A 15,033-nucleotide genomic window follows, 5' to 3' on the forward strand; every position below is an offset into this window, starting at 1 on the left:
GCAAGGAAGCTAAGAACCTTGATAAAAGGTTAAAGGAATTGCTAACAAGAATAACCAGTCTGAAGAAAAACATAAAAGATCTGATGGAGCTGAAAAACATAGTATGAGAATTTCATGAGGCATACACAAGTATCAGTGGCCAAATTGATCAAGCAGAAGAAAGGAGGTCAGAGGTTGAAGATCAACTCAATGAAATAAAGCATGAAGACAAGATTAGAGAAAAAGAATGAAAAGGAATGAACAAAGCCTCCAAGAAATTGGGAATATGTGAAAAGACCAAACCTATGTTTGATTGTTGTACTTGAAAGTGACGGGGAGAATGGAACCAAGTTGCAAAACACACTTCAGGGTATTATCCAGGAGAACATCCCCAATCTACCAAGACAGACCAACATTCAAATTTAGAAAATACAGAGAACACCATAAAGATACTCTTCAAGAAGAGCAACCCCAAAACACATAATCGTCAGATTCACCAAGGTTGAAATAAAGGAAAAAATGTTAATGGCAGCTAGAAACACAGGTTGGGCTACTCACAAAGGGAAGCCTATTAGACTAATAGCAGATCTCTCTGCAGAAAGCCTGGAAGCCAGAAGAGAGTGGGGGACAATATTCAATATCCTTAAAAAAATTTTTTTTCAACCCAGAATATCATATCCCACCAAACTAAGCTTCATAAGTGAAGGAGAAATAAAATCCTTTCAAGACAAGCAAATGCTGAGAGATTTTGTCACTACCAGGCCTGCCTTACAAGAGTTCCTGAAGGAAGCACTAAATGTGGAAAGAAACCAGTACTACCCACTGCAGAAACAAAATAAAATGTAAAAACCATAGACACTATGAAGAAACTGCATCAACTAATGGGCAAAACAACCAGCTAGCAGCTGGGTATGGTGGCTCACGCCTATAATCCCAGCACTTTGGGAGGCTGAGGTGGGCAAATCACAAGGTCAGGAGATTGAGACCTTCCCAGCTAATACGGTGAAACCCCGTCTCTACTAAAAAAATACAAAAAATTAGCCGGGTGTGGTGGTGGGCACCTGTAGTCCCAGCTACTCAGGAGGCTGAGGCAGGAGAATGGCGTGAACCCAGAAGGCAGAGTTTGCAGTGACCGAGATCACGCCACTGCACTCTAGCCTGGTCAACAGAGCAAGACTCCGTCTCAAAAATAAATAAATAACCAGCTAGCATCATAATGACAGAATCAAATTCACACATAACAATATTAACCTTAAATGTAAATGAGCTAAATACCCCAAGTGAAAAACAGAGAATGGCAAATTTGATAAAAAGTCAAAACCCATCAGTACGCTGTATTCAGGAGACCATCTCATGTGCAAAGACAAACATAGGCTCAAAATAAAGGGATAGAGGAAGATTTACCAAGCAAATGGAAAGCAAAAGCAAACAAACAAACAAACGTTGCAATCTTAATCTCTGTTAGAACAGACTTTAAACCAACAAACATCAAAAAAGACAAAGAAGGGCATTACATACTGGTAAAAAGATCAAGGCAACAAGAAGAGCTAACTATTGTAAATATATATGCGCCCAATACAGGAGAATCCAGATTCATAAAATAAGTTCTTAGAGACCTACAAAGAGACTTAAGACTCCCATATGATAATAGTGGGAGACTTTAACACTCTACTATCAATATTAAGACAGATCGATGAGACAAACACTTAAGAAGAATATTCAGGACTTGAACACAGCTCTGGACCAAGTGGAACTAATAGACATCTACAGAACTCTCCACCCCAAATCAACAGAATATACATTCTTCTCAGCACCACATAGCACTTATTCTATAATTGACCACATAATTGGAAGTAAAACACTCTTCAGCAAATGCAAAAGAATAGAAATCATAACAAACATTCTCTCAGACCACAGTGCAATCAAATTAGAACTCAGAAATAAGAAACTCACCCAAAGTTGCACAATTACATGGAAACTGAATAACCTGCTCCTGAATGACTACTGGGTAAGTAACGAGACTGAGGCAGAAATAAATAACTTCTTTGAAACCAATGAGAACAAAGACACAACGTACCAGAATCTCAGCTAAAGCAGTGTTTAGAGGGAAATTTATAGCATTAAATGCCTTCAAAAGAGAATGGGAAAGATCTACAATTGAAACTCTAACATCACAATTAAAAGAACTAGAGAAGCAGGAGCAAACAAATTCACAAGCTAGTAGAAGACAAAAAATAACTAAGATGAGAGCAGAACTGGAGATAGAGACACAAAAACTCCTTCAAAAAAATCAATGAATCGAGGAGCTGTTTTTTTGTAAATATTAACAAAACAGATAGCTAGCCAGACTAATTAAAAAAGAGAAGAGAGAAGAATCAAATAGACACAATAAAAAATGATAAATGGGAGATCACCTCTGATCCCACAGAAATACAAACTACCATCAGAGAATACTATAAACACCTCTACACAAATAACCTAGAAAGCCTAGAAGAAATTGATAAATTCCTGGACACACACACACCCTCCTAAGACTAAACCAGGAAGAAGTCAAATTCATGAATAAACCAACAAGAAGTTCTGAAATTGAGGCACTAATTAATAGCCTACCAACCAAAAAAAGCCCAGGACCAGACAGATTCACAGCCAAAATCTACCAGAGGTACAAAGAGGACCTGGTACCATTCCTTCTGAAACTATTGCAAACAATAGAAAAAGAGGGAATCCTCCCTAACTCATTTTATAAGGCCAGCATCATCCTGATACCAAAACCTGGCAGAGACACAACAAAAAAAAGAAAATTTCAGGCCAATATCCCTGATGAACATCAATGCGAAAATCCTCAATAAAATACTGGCAAATCGAATCCAGCAGCACATTAAAAAGCTTATCCACGATGATCAAGTCAGCTTCATCCCTGGGATGCAAGACTAGTTCAATCTACACAAATTAATAAACGTAATCCATCACATAAACAGAACCAATGACAAAAACCAAATGATTATCTCAATAGATGCAGAACATGCCTTTGATAAAATTCAACACCCCTTCATGCTATAAACACTCATAAACTAGGTATTGATGGACTACATCTCAAAATACTAAGAGCTATTTATGACAAACTCACCGCCACTATCATACTGAATGGGCAAAGGCTAGAAGCATTTCCTATGAAAACCAGCACAAGACAAAAATGCCCTCTCTCACCATTCCTTTTAAACATAGTATTGAATTTCTGGCCAGGGCAATCAGGCAAGAGAAAGAAATAAAGGGTACTCAAACAGGAAGACAGGAAGTCAAACTGTCTGTTTGCAGATGACATCATTGTATATTTACAAAACTCCATCGTCTCAGCCCCAAAACTCCTTAAGCTGATAAACAACTTCAGCAAAGTCTTAGAATACAAAATCAATGTGCAAAAATCACAAGCATTCCTATACATCAGTAATAGACAAACAGAGTGATAAATCATGAGTGAACTCCCATTCACAATTGCTACAAAGAGAATAAAATACCTAGAAATACAACTTAAAAGGGATGTGAAGGATCTCTTCAAAGAAAACTACAAACCACTGCTCAAGGAAATAAGAGAGGACACAAATAAATGGAAAAACATTCCATGCCCATGGATAGGAAGACTCAGTATCGTGAAAATGGCCATACTGCCCAAAGTAATTTATAGATTCAATGGTATTCCCATCAAGCTACCATTGACTTTCTTCAGGAAATTGGAAAAAACTACTTTAAATTTCACATGGAACCAAAACAGAGCCCATATAGACAAGACAATCCTAAGCAAAAAGAACAAAGCTGCAGGCATTACACTACCTGACTTCAAGCAATACTACATGGCTACAATAACAAAAACAGCATGGTACTGGTAACAAAACAGATATATAGACCAATGGAACAGAACAGAGGCCTCAGAAATAACACCACATATGTACAAACATCTGATCTTTGACAAACTTGACAAAAACAAGCAGTGGGGAAAGGATTCCATATTTAATAAATGATGTTGTGAAAACTGGCTAGCCACAGGCAGAAAACTGAGACTGAACCCCTTCCTTACACCTTATATGAAAATTAACTCAAGATGGATTAAAGATTTAAACATACAACCTAAAACCATAAAAACCCTAGGAAAAAACCTAGGCAATACCATTCAGGACATAAGCATGGGCAAAGACTTCATGACTAAAACACCAAAAGTAATTACAAAAAGCCAAAATTGACAAATGGGATCTAATTAAAGAGCTTCTGCACAGAAAAGGAAACTATCATCAGAGTGAAGACACAACCTACAGAATGGGAGAAAATTTTTGCAATGTATCCATCTATCCACACAAAAGGCTAATATCCAGAATCTACAAGGAACTTAAACAAATTTATGAGAAAAAGAAAACCCATCAAAATTTGGGTGAAGGATATGAACAGACAGTTTAAAAAAGAAGACATTTATGTGGCCAGCAAACATACGAAAAAAAGCTCATCATCACTGGTAATTAGAGAAATGTAAATCAAAACCACAATGAGATACCATATCATGCCATTTAGAATGGTGATCATTAATAAGTCAGGAAGCAACAGATGCGGGAGAGGATGTGAATAAACAGAAATACTTTCACACCGTTGGTAGGAGTGTAAACTAGTTCAACCATTGTGGAAGACAGTGTGGCGATTCCTCAAGGATCTAGAACTAGAAATACTATTTGACTCGGCAATCCCATTACTGGCTATATACCCAAAGGATTATAAATCATTCTACTATAAAGACACATGCACTTGTATGTTTATTGCGGCAATGTTCACAATAGCAAAGACTTCAACCAAACCAAATGCCCATCAATGTTAGACTGGATAAAGAAAATGTGGCACATATTCACCATGGAATATTATGCAGCAATAAAAAAGGATGAGTTCATGTCCTTTGCAGGGACATGGATGAAGCTGGAAACCATCATTCTCAGTCAACTAACACAAGAACAGAAAACCAAACACCACATGTTCTCACTCATAAGTGGGAGTTGAACAATGAGAACACATGGACACAGGGAGAGGAACATCACACACTGGGGCCTGTTGGAGGGTGGGGGTCTGGGGGAGGGATAGCATTAGGAGAAATACCTAATGTATATGATGGGTTTATGGCTACAGCAAACCAGCATGGCACGTGTATACTTATGTAACAAACCTGTACATTCTGCACATGTACCCCAGAACTTACAGTATAATTTTTAAAAAGATAAAATTCACAAACCTTTACCCAGACTAAGAAAAAAGAGAAGACCAAAACAAATGAAATCAAAAATGAAAAAAGGAGACATTACAATTGATACCATAGAAATTTGAAGGATCATTAGAAATGATTATGAGCTACTATATGTTATTAATCTGGAAAATCTAGGAGAAACTGATACATTCCTAGATACATAAAACTTAAGATTGAACCATGAAAATATCCAAAACATGAGTAGACTAATAATAAATGAGATAGAAGCAGTAACAAAAAGTCTCCCATCAAAGAACAGCCCAGGACCTGATGGTTTCATTGCTGAATTCTACTAAACATTTTAAAAAGAACTAACATCTATCTATTCAAACTATTTCAAAAAAAAGAAAGAAGGACACTTCCAAACTCATCCTATAATGTCAGTATTATCCTAACATCAAAACCATACAAAGATGTAACAAAAAAAAGAAAACTATAAAGCAATATCTCCAATAAACAGAGACACAAAAATCTTTAACAAAATGCTTGCAAACCAAATTCAACAACACATTAAAGAGATTACTCATCATGACCAAGTGGAATTCATCCCAGGAATGCAAGTATGGCTCAACATATGTAATTCAATAAATGTTGTCACATCAGAAAAATAAAAGACAAAAACCATATGATCATCTCAATGGACTCCAAAAAAGCATTTGGTAAAATTCAACATCCCTTCATAATAAACCAAAAAAAAAAAAAAAACCTCGGTGTAACAGGAATATACCTCAATATGATAAAAACCATATATGATAAACCCACAACTGAAAAATTGAAAGCCTTTCCTCTAAGATCTGGAAGAAGTCAAGGATTCCCACATTCCCCACTTTTATTCAACGTAGTACTGGGAAATCTTAGCTAGAGGAATTACTGAAGACAAAGAAAAGGTATTCAAATTGGAAAGGAAGAAGTGAAGCTACCCTTGTTTGCAGATGATATGATCCTATATTTAGTTAAAGCTAAAGACTTCAGCCAAAAAACATTAGAATTGATTAAGAAATTCAGTAAAGTTTCAGGATACAAAATCAACATACAAAAATTGGTGGCATTTCTATATGCCAACAATAAACAATCTGAAAAAGAAATCAAGAAAGTAACCTATTTATAACAGTTACAAATAAAATACCTAGGAATAAAATCAACCAAAGATGTGAACGATCTCTACAACAGAAACTATAAAACATTGATGAAAGAAATTGAAAAGGATAGAAAAAATGGAAAGACAGTACATGTTTATGGACTAGAAGAACTAATCTTACTAAAATGTCCATTCCACCCAGTCTACAGATTCAGTGCAATCCCAATCAAAATATCAATGACATTCTTCACAGAAATAGATAAATTAATCCTAAAATTTATTTGGGACCATGGAAGATCCAAAATAGCCAAAGCCATCCTGAACAAAAGTAATAAAGCTGGAGGAATCACATTACCTGGCTTCAAATTATGCAAACTATAGTAATCCACACAGCAAAACTGGCATAAAAATAGGCACACAGACCAATGGAACAGAGTGGAGAGCCCAGAAATAAGTCCACGCATTTATAGTTCAACTCATATCCCACAAAGGTGCAAAGAACTTACATTGGGGAAAGATAGTCATTTCAATAAATGGCATTGCGAAAACTGGATATCCATTTGCTGAAGAATGAAACTAAATCCCTATCTAAAGTAAATCCCTAACCACATATAAAAATCAAATCAAAATGGATTAAAGGTAAATCTAAGACCTGAAACTATAAAACTACTAGAAGAAAACATTGGGGAAACACTCCAGGACATTGGTGTGGACAAAGGTTTCTTGGTAAGACTGCAAAAGCACAAGCACCCAAAGCAGAAGTGGACAAATGAGACCACATCAAACTAAAAATCTTCTGCACAGCAAAGGAAACAATCAACAAAGTGAAGTGACAATCCAATGGGAGAAAATATTTGCACACTATCCATCTGAAAAGAAAGTAATTGCCAGAATATATAAGGAGCTAAAACAATTCAATAGGAAAAAGACAAATAACCTGGTATTTTAAATGGGCAAAAGATCTGAACAGATATCTCTCAAAATAAGACAAACGAACAGCCAAGTGTATGAAAAAAATGCTCAATATCACTAATCATCAGAGAAATGTACATCAAAACCGCAATGAGATATCATGTCACCCCAGTCAAGATGGCTTTTATTCAAGAGACAGGCAATAATGAATACTGGTGAGGGTGTGGATAAAGGGGAACCAGCATGCACTGTTGTTAGGAATGTAAATTAGTATAACCACTATGGAGAGCAGTATGGAGGTTCCTCAAAAGAATTAACAAATATATACGATCCCGCAATCCCACTGCTATCCCACTGCTATCCCACTGCTATCCAACTGCTGCGTATATATCCAAAAGAAAGGAAATCAGTATTTCAAGAATATATCTGCACTCTCATGTTTACTACAGCACTATTCAAAATAGTAAAGATATAGAATCAAAGTGTCTATCAACAGATGAATGGAAAAGGAAAGTGTGGTACATAAACACAATGGGATATTAGCCAGTCATTAAAAGAATGAAATTCTGTCATTTTCAATAGCATGGATGAAAATGGAGGACATTATGTTAAGTGAAATAAGGCACAGCATGACAAATATCACATGTGCTCACTCACTTGTAGGAGCTAAAAACATGAACTCATGGAGACGGAAAGTAGAATGAGATGGTTAATAGAGGTTGGGAAGGATGGTGGGTAGAGGGGATAAATAGGGACTCGTTAATGGGTACAAAAATACAGTTAGATAGAATGAATAAGTTCTAGTAATTGGTAGCACTATACAGTGACTATAGTTAAGAACAATTTTACTATACATTTAAAAATAAAAGAGAGAACTGGAAAGTTCCTAAAACAAAGAAATGCTAAATGCTTGAGGGGATGGTTACCCCAATAACCCTAATTTGACCATTAAACACTGTATGCCTGTATCAAAATATAACGTAACCTATAAATATGTACAACTAATATTTATCCAGAATAATTAAAAATTTAAAACCAAAAGAGAAAAAGCAAACAGAAAGTATACCTAGTAAAGGCCTGAAATACAAAGTCTATGTGGTTTGGCAAGCCACAAAAGATATCAGCATATTATACACCCTACATAATGAAAGAATTGTGGCACTGATGCATAATTAGATATATGGGGGAAAATCAGAAATTGAAATGCAAATGTAAATTGTGAGTATACTCAATGATGTAGCTGAAACCTTAAATTATGTGGTAAAAGACTATATTTTTAATAAATTTAATGGGAAAATAAAATATTGGAAAATTTTAAAAATAAGTATATATTCACAGTGTATACCTGGAGAAAAATTAAACCATTGAGAGATCTAAATGAGAATGATAAAACCACAAAATCCGTAGGAAAATCTCTCAGAGATCAAAAGGACTACATAGCAAAAAAAAAAAAAAAAAAAAAAAGAAAAAAAGAAAAAGAAAGAAAAGAAAAAAAGATATAACCATAATCAAAAGACAGAAAATTATTTACCTATATCATAGAAATGGAAAAATATTCTTATTGTATGTATAGGGCTACATAAATAAAAGAAATCGCCGGTTCTGAAAGGATCCCTCCGCGTCCAAAAGACCACAGGGTCGCGGCGCCTGTCAGACAAGAGTCCTTCCAAGGATTCCGGGTCGCGCAGACCCCGGTGAACGGCTTTGACCAACATTCTGGGGCGTGTACCTGGACGACTCGCCGAGAACCCTGGGGAGTGTAGTCTACCGAGGGGATGCGAAGCGCAGGGTCGCATAGCCACGGGCCGTGCCGAGGATTCTGGGTAGCGTAGTCCCGGCCGCGCTGAGGATTCTGCCTAGCGTAGTCCCGGGCGGCGCCGAGCGGTCCAGATCCCTGGGCGTCAGCAAACCGTGAGGTGGGTAGTCCACCGTCGGTGACCTCAGCGCCTCGTTTCGCCGTCAGCCGCCTTGGTGAGTCGCGCTCCTCCGGGTCCCTTTCTCCAGCGCCCTTCCTGCGCAGGAAGAAGGGCCGGGAAGGCCTGGGACGCCAGGGCGCTGCTGGGGCCGTAGCGCGCCCTGCCTCAGGCTCGGCGTCTCCATGTTCTGGGGAGGGGCGGAGACCGAGCGGTCCAGATCCCTGGGCGTCAGCGAACCGTGAGGTGGGTAGTCCACCGTCGGTGTACTCAGCGCCTCGTTTCGCCGTCAGCCGCCTTGGTGAGTCGCGCTCCTCCGGGTCCCTTTCTCCAGCGCCCTTCCTGCGCAGGAAGAAGGGCCGGGAAGGCCTGGGACGCCAGGGCGCTGCTGGGGCCGTAGGGCGCCCTGCCTCAGACCCGGTGTCTCCATGTTCTGGGGAGGGGCGGAGACCCAGGCCGCGCCTTGGAGTGGACTGTGGTGCTGCGGCTCGCCGAGCGTCCCGGGTCTGGGCCGCTACTCGGTCTCCGTCCTGGTTGTGTGTAGTGGCGGTTAGGCAGCCCGGATTTCACAGGGGCGCCGAGCAACCCAGGTCTCCGTGTGCCAGTGTCGCTGCTCCTCGGGTGGGGACGGGCCAGCGGCCTAGGTAGCTGCCACGCGGATCGTTTGGCTGGAGGTGGAGGGGGACTCGGCCACAGACTGGGTCCACGGGTTGGGTGGGGGTTATAGCCCAGAGACTGATGGACTAGGTCCGACTCGGGTTCCCTCCGACTCTTGGTGCTCCAGACTTTGTTGTGGGAGGCGGGACCGGGGAGGACTTCGCCCGCGTGTTTTGGGGAAGGGTTGCTGCTTTGGGTTGGGGGCAGGCCGCCTTGGGACTGTCTTCCTTGGATGGGAGGGTAGGCCGGGACCAGTTGTCCTGGCACGGGCACTTCTAGACATGTGTGGGGGCCTCTGCGTGGGGCAGCGTCCGCGGGAGGTGAGGTAGCTGTGGGGACCCAGGTGGTCTCTTCCCTGGAGCCCTACTAATGATGGCAAAATATATTTAAAGAGGTTTATTCTGAGTCAGTGTGAGTGACTGTGGCCCAGGTTATTCAGTCTCAAGAGGTCCTGAGAAAGTGCCCGAGGTGGTCGGCTTGCAGGTTAATTTTATACAATCCAGGGAGACAGGAATTTCAGGTAAAATCATAAATCAGGCTGAGCACTGTGGGAGGTCAGGAGTTCCAGAGCAGCCTGGGCGGCACAGCGAGACACCCTGTCTCTACCTGAAATTAGAAAAATAAAAAATTAGCAGAGCGTGGTGTCCCATGCCTGTGGTGTCAGCTACTTCGGTGGCCCAGTCAGTTGAGTCCGGGAGGTGGAGGCTGTAACGAGCTATGTTGGCTGCCCTGCATGCCAGCCTGGGCAACACAGCGAGATCCTGCCTCAGAAAATCATAAATCAATATGAGGAAGATACACATGGGTTCCTCCCAAATATCCAGTATCTCCAAACGGGTTTACACCTCATGGGGGCACTTAGGTATTCTTTAGTGGACAATTGGTTGAGAGACTTAAGCTGTTGCCTAAAGCCTGGAATCAGAAGTATGCCAGAGTTAAGGGGATTGCATAGATCAAAGTTCTTGTTATGTAGATGAAGCCTCTTAGTTGGCAGCCCACAGAATAGATGGTAAATGTATGTTTTCAGTTATTTTTGTTTCTTTGTTTGTTTTTGTTTTTTTGAGAGAGAGTCTTGCTCTGTTGCCCAGGCTAGAGTGCAGTGGCGTGATCTCAGCTCACTGCCACTACCACCTCCCCGGTTTGAGCAGTTCTCCTGCCTCAGCCTCCTGAGTAGCTGGGACTACAGGTGCCCACCACCACGCCTGGCTGATTTTTGTATTTTTAGTAGAGATGGGGTTTCACCATGTTGCTCAGGCTGGTCTTGACCTCCTGACCTCAGGTGATCCACCTGCCTTGGCCTCCCAGAGTGCTGGGATTGCAGGTGTGAGCCACCATGTGTCAAACTGGCTGTCTCTTCCAGACCTAGGAAAGGCTTAGAATGAAGGAGATCTGGCTACATTAGTGGAGATTTGCTACAGATGCAAATTTTCCCACTAAAGGCAACTTTGCGGGGCTATCCATTTCAGTATGTTGCGCCTGTGGCAGCCACTTCAAAACTTGTCAAAGAAGTATATTTTGGGCTAAAATAACTTCCTTCAGCATCTGCTGTCATGTGATGCTGTACCAGAGTCAGGTTGGAAAGTGAGCCACATTGTATAAGAGTAATAAAACTCGTCTGATTAGATTTTATGGTTTCTAGGGCAGGACTCCCCAAGCCCCATATATACGCATTTGGGCAAGGGAAAAAAGGTGAGTTTCATCCTCACCAGGTTGGTAGGGCTTCCTTGGTTATTGGAGTGGGAGTAACAGCAACCATTGGGCCCAGCAGTTTTTTTAAATGCCTCTGGGGCTGTGGACTGGCCAAATAACTGATTTTAATCATTTCATTATGGAAAAATTGTAAGCAGAACCCCAAGGTAGAGAGAACCATCAGTCAAGATATACCTCATGACCTTGCAAGCTAATCTAGCTTGACCCAGATCCCCTCCTAACTTGTGCAGATTCACTGAGAAATGTCAGAGCCCTGCCTACTGGTTAAGACATAACCCTTTACAGTGAGAGCTGAAACCCAGGCTCTATCACTTTCTTGACTGTGTTGCTTTGAGAAAGGTATTTAAATGTTTTGTGCCTGTTTCATCATCTGAAATTTGTGGGTAATTTGAGTTTTCCTCTTGTCGCTGCCTAGGTTTAAAGCTCCACGCAGTTGAAACTCTCTGTGCTTCTAGGAAGCCCCATTAAGACTACCTACCTCCATAAATACTGGGGCCAGGCAGAGACGGAGGTCTTTGAACTCCAGGCACAGGTGGCAGAACCTGGAATCCTCCAACTGCCTGAGTGCAACGCTGTCCCTGGTGAGCATGCCTGGGTTTTGTGTTACAGGCTTTCTTGGCATTTGGGGATGTCACTGTGGATTTCACCCAGAAGGAATGGAGGCTGCTGAATCCTGCTCAGAGAGCCCTGTACAGGGAGGTGACGCTGGAGAACTACAGCCACCTGGTCTCACTAGGTAAGCGTGGCTTCCCTCGAGCCTAACATTTGACCTGTGGCGCCTCTGATGTTGCCATAGGGTTAGGTTCAGAGACAAGAATGTTGTTTTCTCTATTCCCCTGAGGAAGGTCTACCTTTGGTAAAGTTTCATACTGACTGCCACTGGGCACCTGCAGGCCTCTTTCCCCACCTTGCGGCTCCCCCTGGGGGTTTGTACTCTGAGCATGGTAGACAGGGTCCTCCTGAGCCTTCCCCCTCTTGAGTCTCCCTCCCTTCCTGCCCTGGGTGGTTCCAGCAAATGGCCCCTGGAGCCTACAACCAGGAGTCACCTTATGGTTTTTTTCCCTGTGAGCAGGAATTCTCCATTCTAAACCAGAACTCATCAGGCGGCTAGAGCAAGGGGAAGCGCCCTGGGGAGAAGAGAGAAGATGCCGGCCAGGCCCCCGTGCAGGTGAGGGGATAGACAGGGCAGACAGAGCACAAGGCACTCAGCCTTTCAGGAGGGAGGAGGCTTCTCTGAGGCCAGGGGACCTGGAAGCTGTTCTGGCCTCCTTGGCTGCTCTTCAGACCACCTGGCCCTGCCTTCCTTTCAGTCCTTGCTGAGTGAGGGGTTCTCTTGGGGCCCCTGGACTCCTTCTCCCAGGAAGCCTCCTTTCCCCCTACTTGCTAGGCTTCTTTCTCCCACTCAGTCTCCTCATTTGTGACTTTCCTCGTGACTGCCCGACTGCAAGCCTAAGTCTGTCGCCCCTTCCTGATACTGTCAGGGTATTCCTATGTTAGCTTCTTTTTGTTTTGTTTTGTTTTTTATTTATGTTTCCGTATAAGTAAATATAAATTTTTGACATAATTTGGATCTCATTCTTCTATATACTGATTTTCTTTGTTTTTTTAATTTAAGTTCTGGGGTACATGTGCACAACATGCAGGTTTGTTACATAGGTATACATGTGCCATATTGGTTTGCTACACCCATCAACTCATTTACATTAGGTATTTCTCCTAATGCTATCCCTCCCCCTGCCCCCCAGCCCCCAACATTCCCCAGTGTATAATGTTCCCATCCCTGTGTCCATGTGTTCTCATGGTTCAACTCCCACTTATGAGTGGGAACATATAGTGTTTGATTTTTCTCTTCTTATGTGACTCTGCTGAGAAAGATGGTTTCCAGTTTCATCCATGTTCCTGCAAAGGACATGAACTCATCGTTTTTTATAGCCACATAGTATTCCATGGTATATATGTGCCACATTTTCTTTATCTGGTCTATCATTGATAGGCATTTGGGTTAGTTCCAAGACTTTGCTATTGTGAACAGTGCTGCAATAAACATACATGTGCCTGTGTCTTTATACTAGAATGTTTTATAATCCTTTGGGTATATACCCAGTAACGGGATTGCTGGGTCAAATGATATTTCTAGTTCTAGATCCTTGAGGAATCGCCACACTGTCTTCCACAATGGTTGAACTAATTTACACTCCCACTGACAGTGTAAAAGCGTTCCTATTTCTCCACATCCTCTCCAGCACCTGTTGTTTCCTGACTTTTTAATGATTGCCATTCTAACTGGTGTGAGATGGTATCTCATTGTGGTTTTGATTTGCATTTCTCTGATGACCAGTGATGATGAGCATTTTTTCATGTGTCTGTTGGCTGTATGCATGTCTTCTTTTGAGAAATGTCTGTTCATATCCCTTGCCCACTTTTTGATGGGGTTGTTTTTTTTTTTTCTTGTAAATTAGTTTGAGTTCTTTGTAGGTTCTGGATATTAGTCCTTTGACAGATGAGTAGATTGCAAAAATTTTTTCCCATTCTGTAGGTTGCCTGTTCACTCTGATGGTAGCTTCTTTTGCTGTGCAGAAGCTCTTTAGTTTAATATAGATCCCATTTGTCAATTTTGGCTTTTGTTGCCGTTGCTTTTGGTGTTTTAGACATGAAGTCCTTGCCCGTGCCTATGTCCTGAATGGTACTACGTAGGTTTTCTTCTAGGGTTTTTATGGTATTAGGTCTAACATTTAAGTCTCTAATCCATTTTGAATTAATTTCGTATAAGGAGTAAGGAAAGGATCCAGTTTCAGCTTTCTACTTATGGCTAGCCAATTTTCCCAGCACTGTTTATTAAATAGGGAATCCTTTCCCCATTTCTTGTTTTTGTCGGGTTTGTCAAAGATCAGATGGCTGTAGATGTGTGGTATTATTTCCGAGGACTCTGTTCTGTTCTATTGGTCTATATCTCTGTTTTGGTACCAGTACCATGCTGTTTTGGTTACTGTAGCCTTGTGGTGTAGTTTGAAGTCAGGTAGCGTGATGCCTCCAGCTTTGTTCTTTTGGCTTAGGATTGTCTTGGCAATGTGGGCTCTTTTTTGGTTCCATATGAACTTTAAAGCAGTTTTTTCCAATTCTGTGAAGAAACTCATTGGTAGCTTAATGGGGATGGCATTGAATCTATAAATTACCTTGGGCAGTATGGCCATTTTCACGATATTGATTCTTCCTATCCATGAGCATGGTATGTTCTTCCATTTGTTTGTGTCCTCTTTTATTTCACTGAGCAGCGGTTTGTAGTTCTCCTTGAAGAGGTCCTTTACATCCCTTTTAAGTTGGATTCCTAGGTATTTTATTCTCTTCAAAGCAATTGTGAATGGAAGTTCATTCATGATTTGACTCTCTGTCTGTTACTGGTATATAAGAATGCTTGTGATTTTTGCACATTGATTTTGTATCCTGACACTTTGCTGAAGTTGCTTATCAGCTTAAGGAGATCTTGGGCTGAGACGATGGGGTTTTCTAGATAC

General features: G+C 41.3%; 1 pseudogene; it reads left to right on the forward strand.

The window, feature by feature from the left end:
• Positions 1–9,218: 9,218 nt before the first annotated feature.
• Positions 9,219–15,033, forward strand: part of LOC140709646 (uncharacterized) — a 35,561-nt pseudogene continuing 29,746 nt past the window's right edge.

This window comes from Chlorocebus sabaeus, chromosome 2 (genome assembly GCF_047675955.1).
Source record: "Chlorocebus sabaeus isolate Y175 chromosome 2, mChlSab1.0.hap1, whole genome shotgun sequence".
Taxonomy (NCBI): domain Eukaryota; kingdom Metazoa; phylum Chordata; class Mammalia; order Primates; family Cercopithecidae; genus Chlorocebus; species Chlorocebus sabaeus.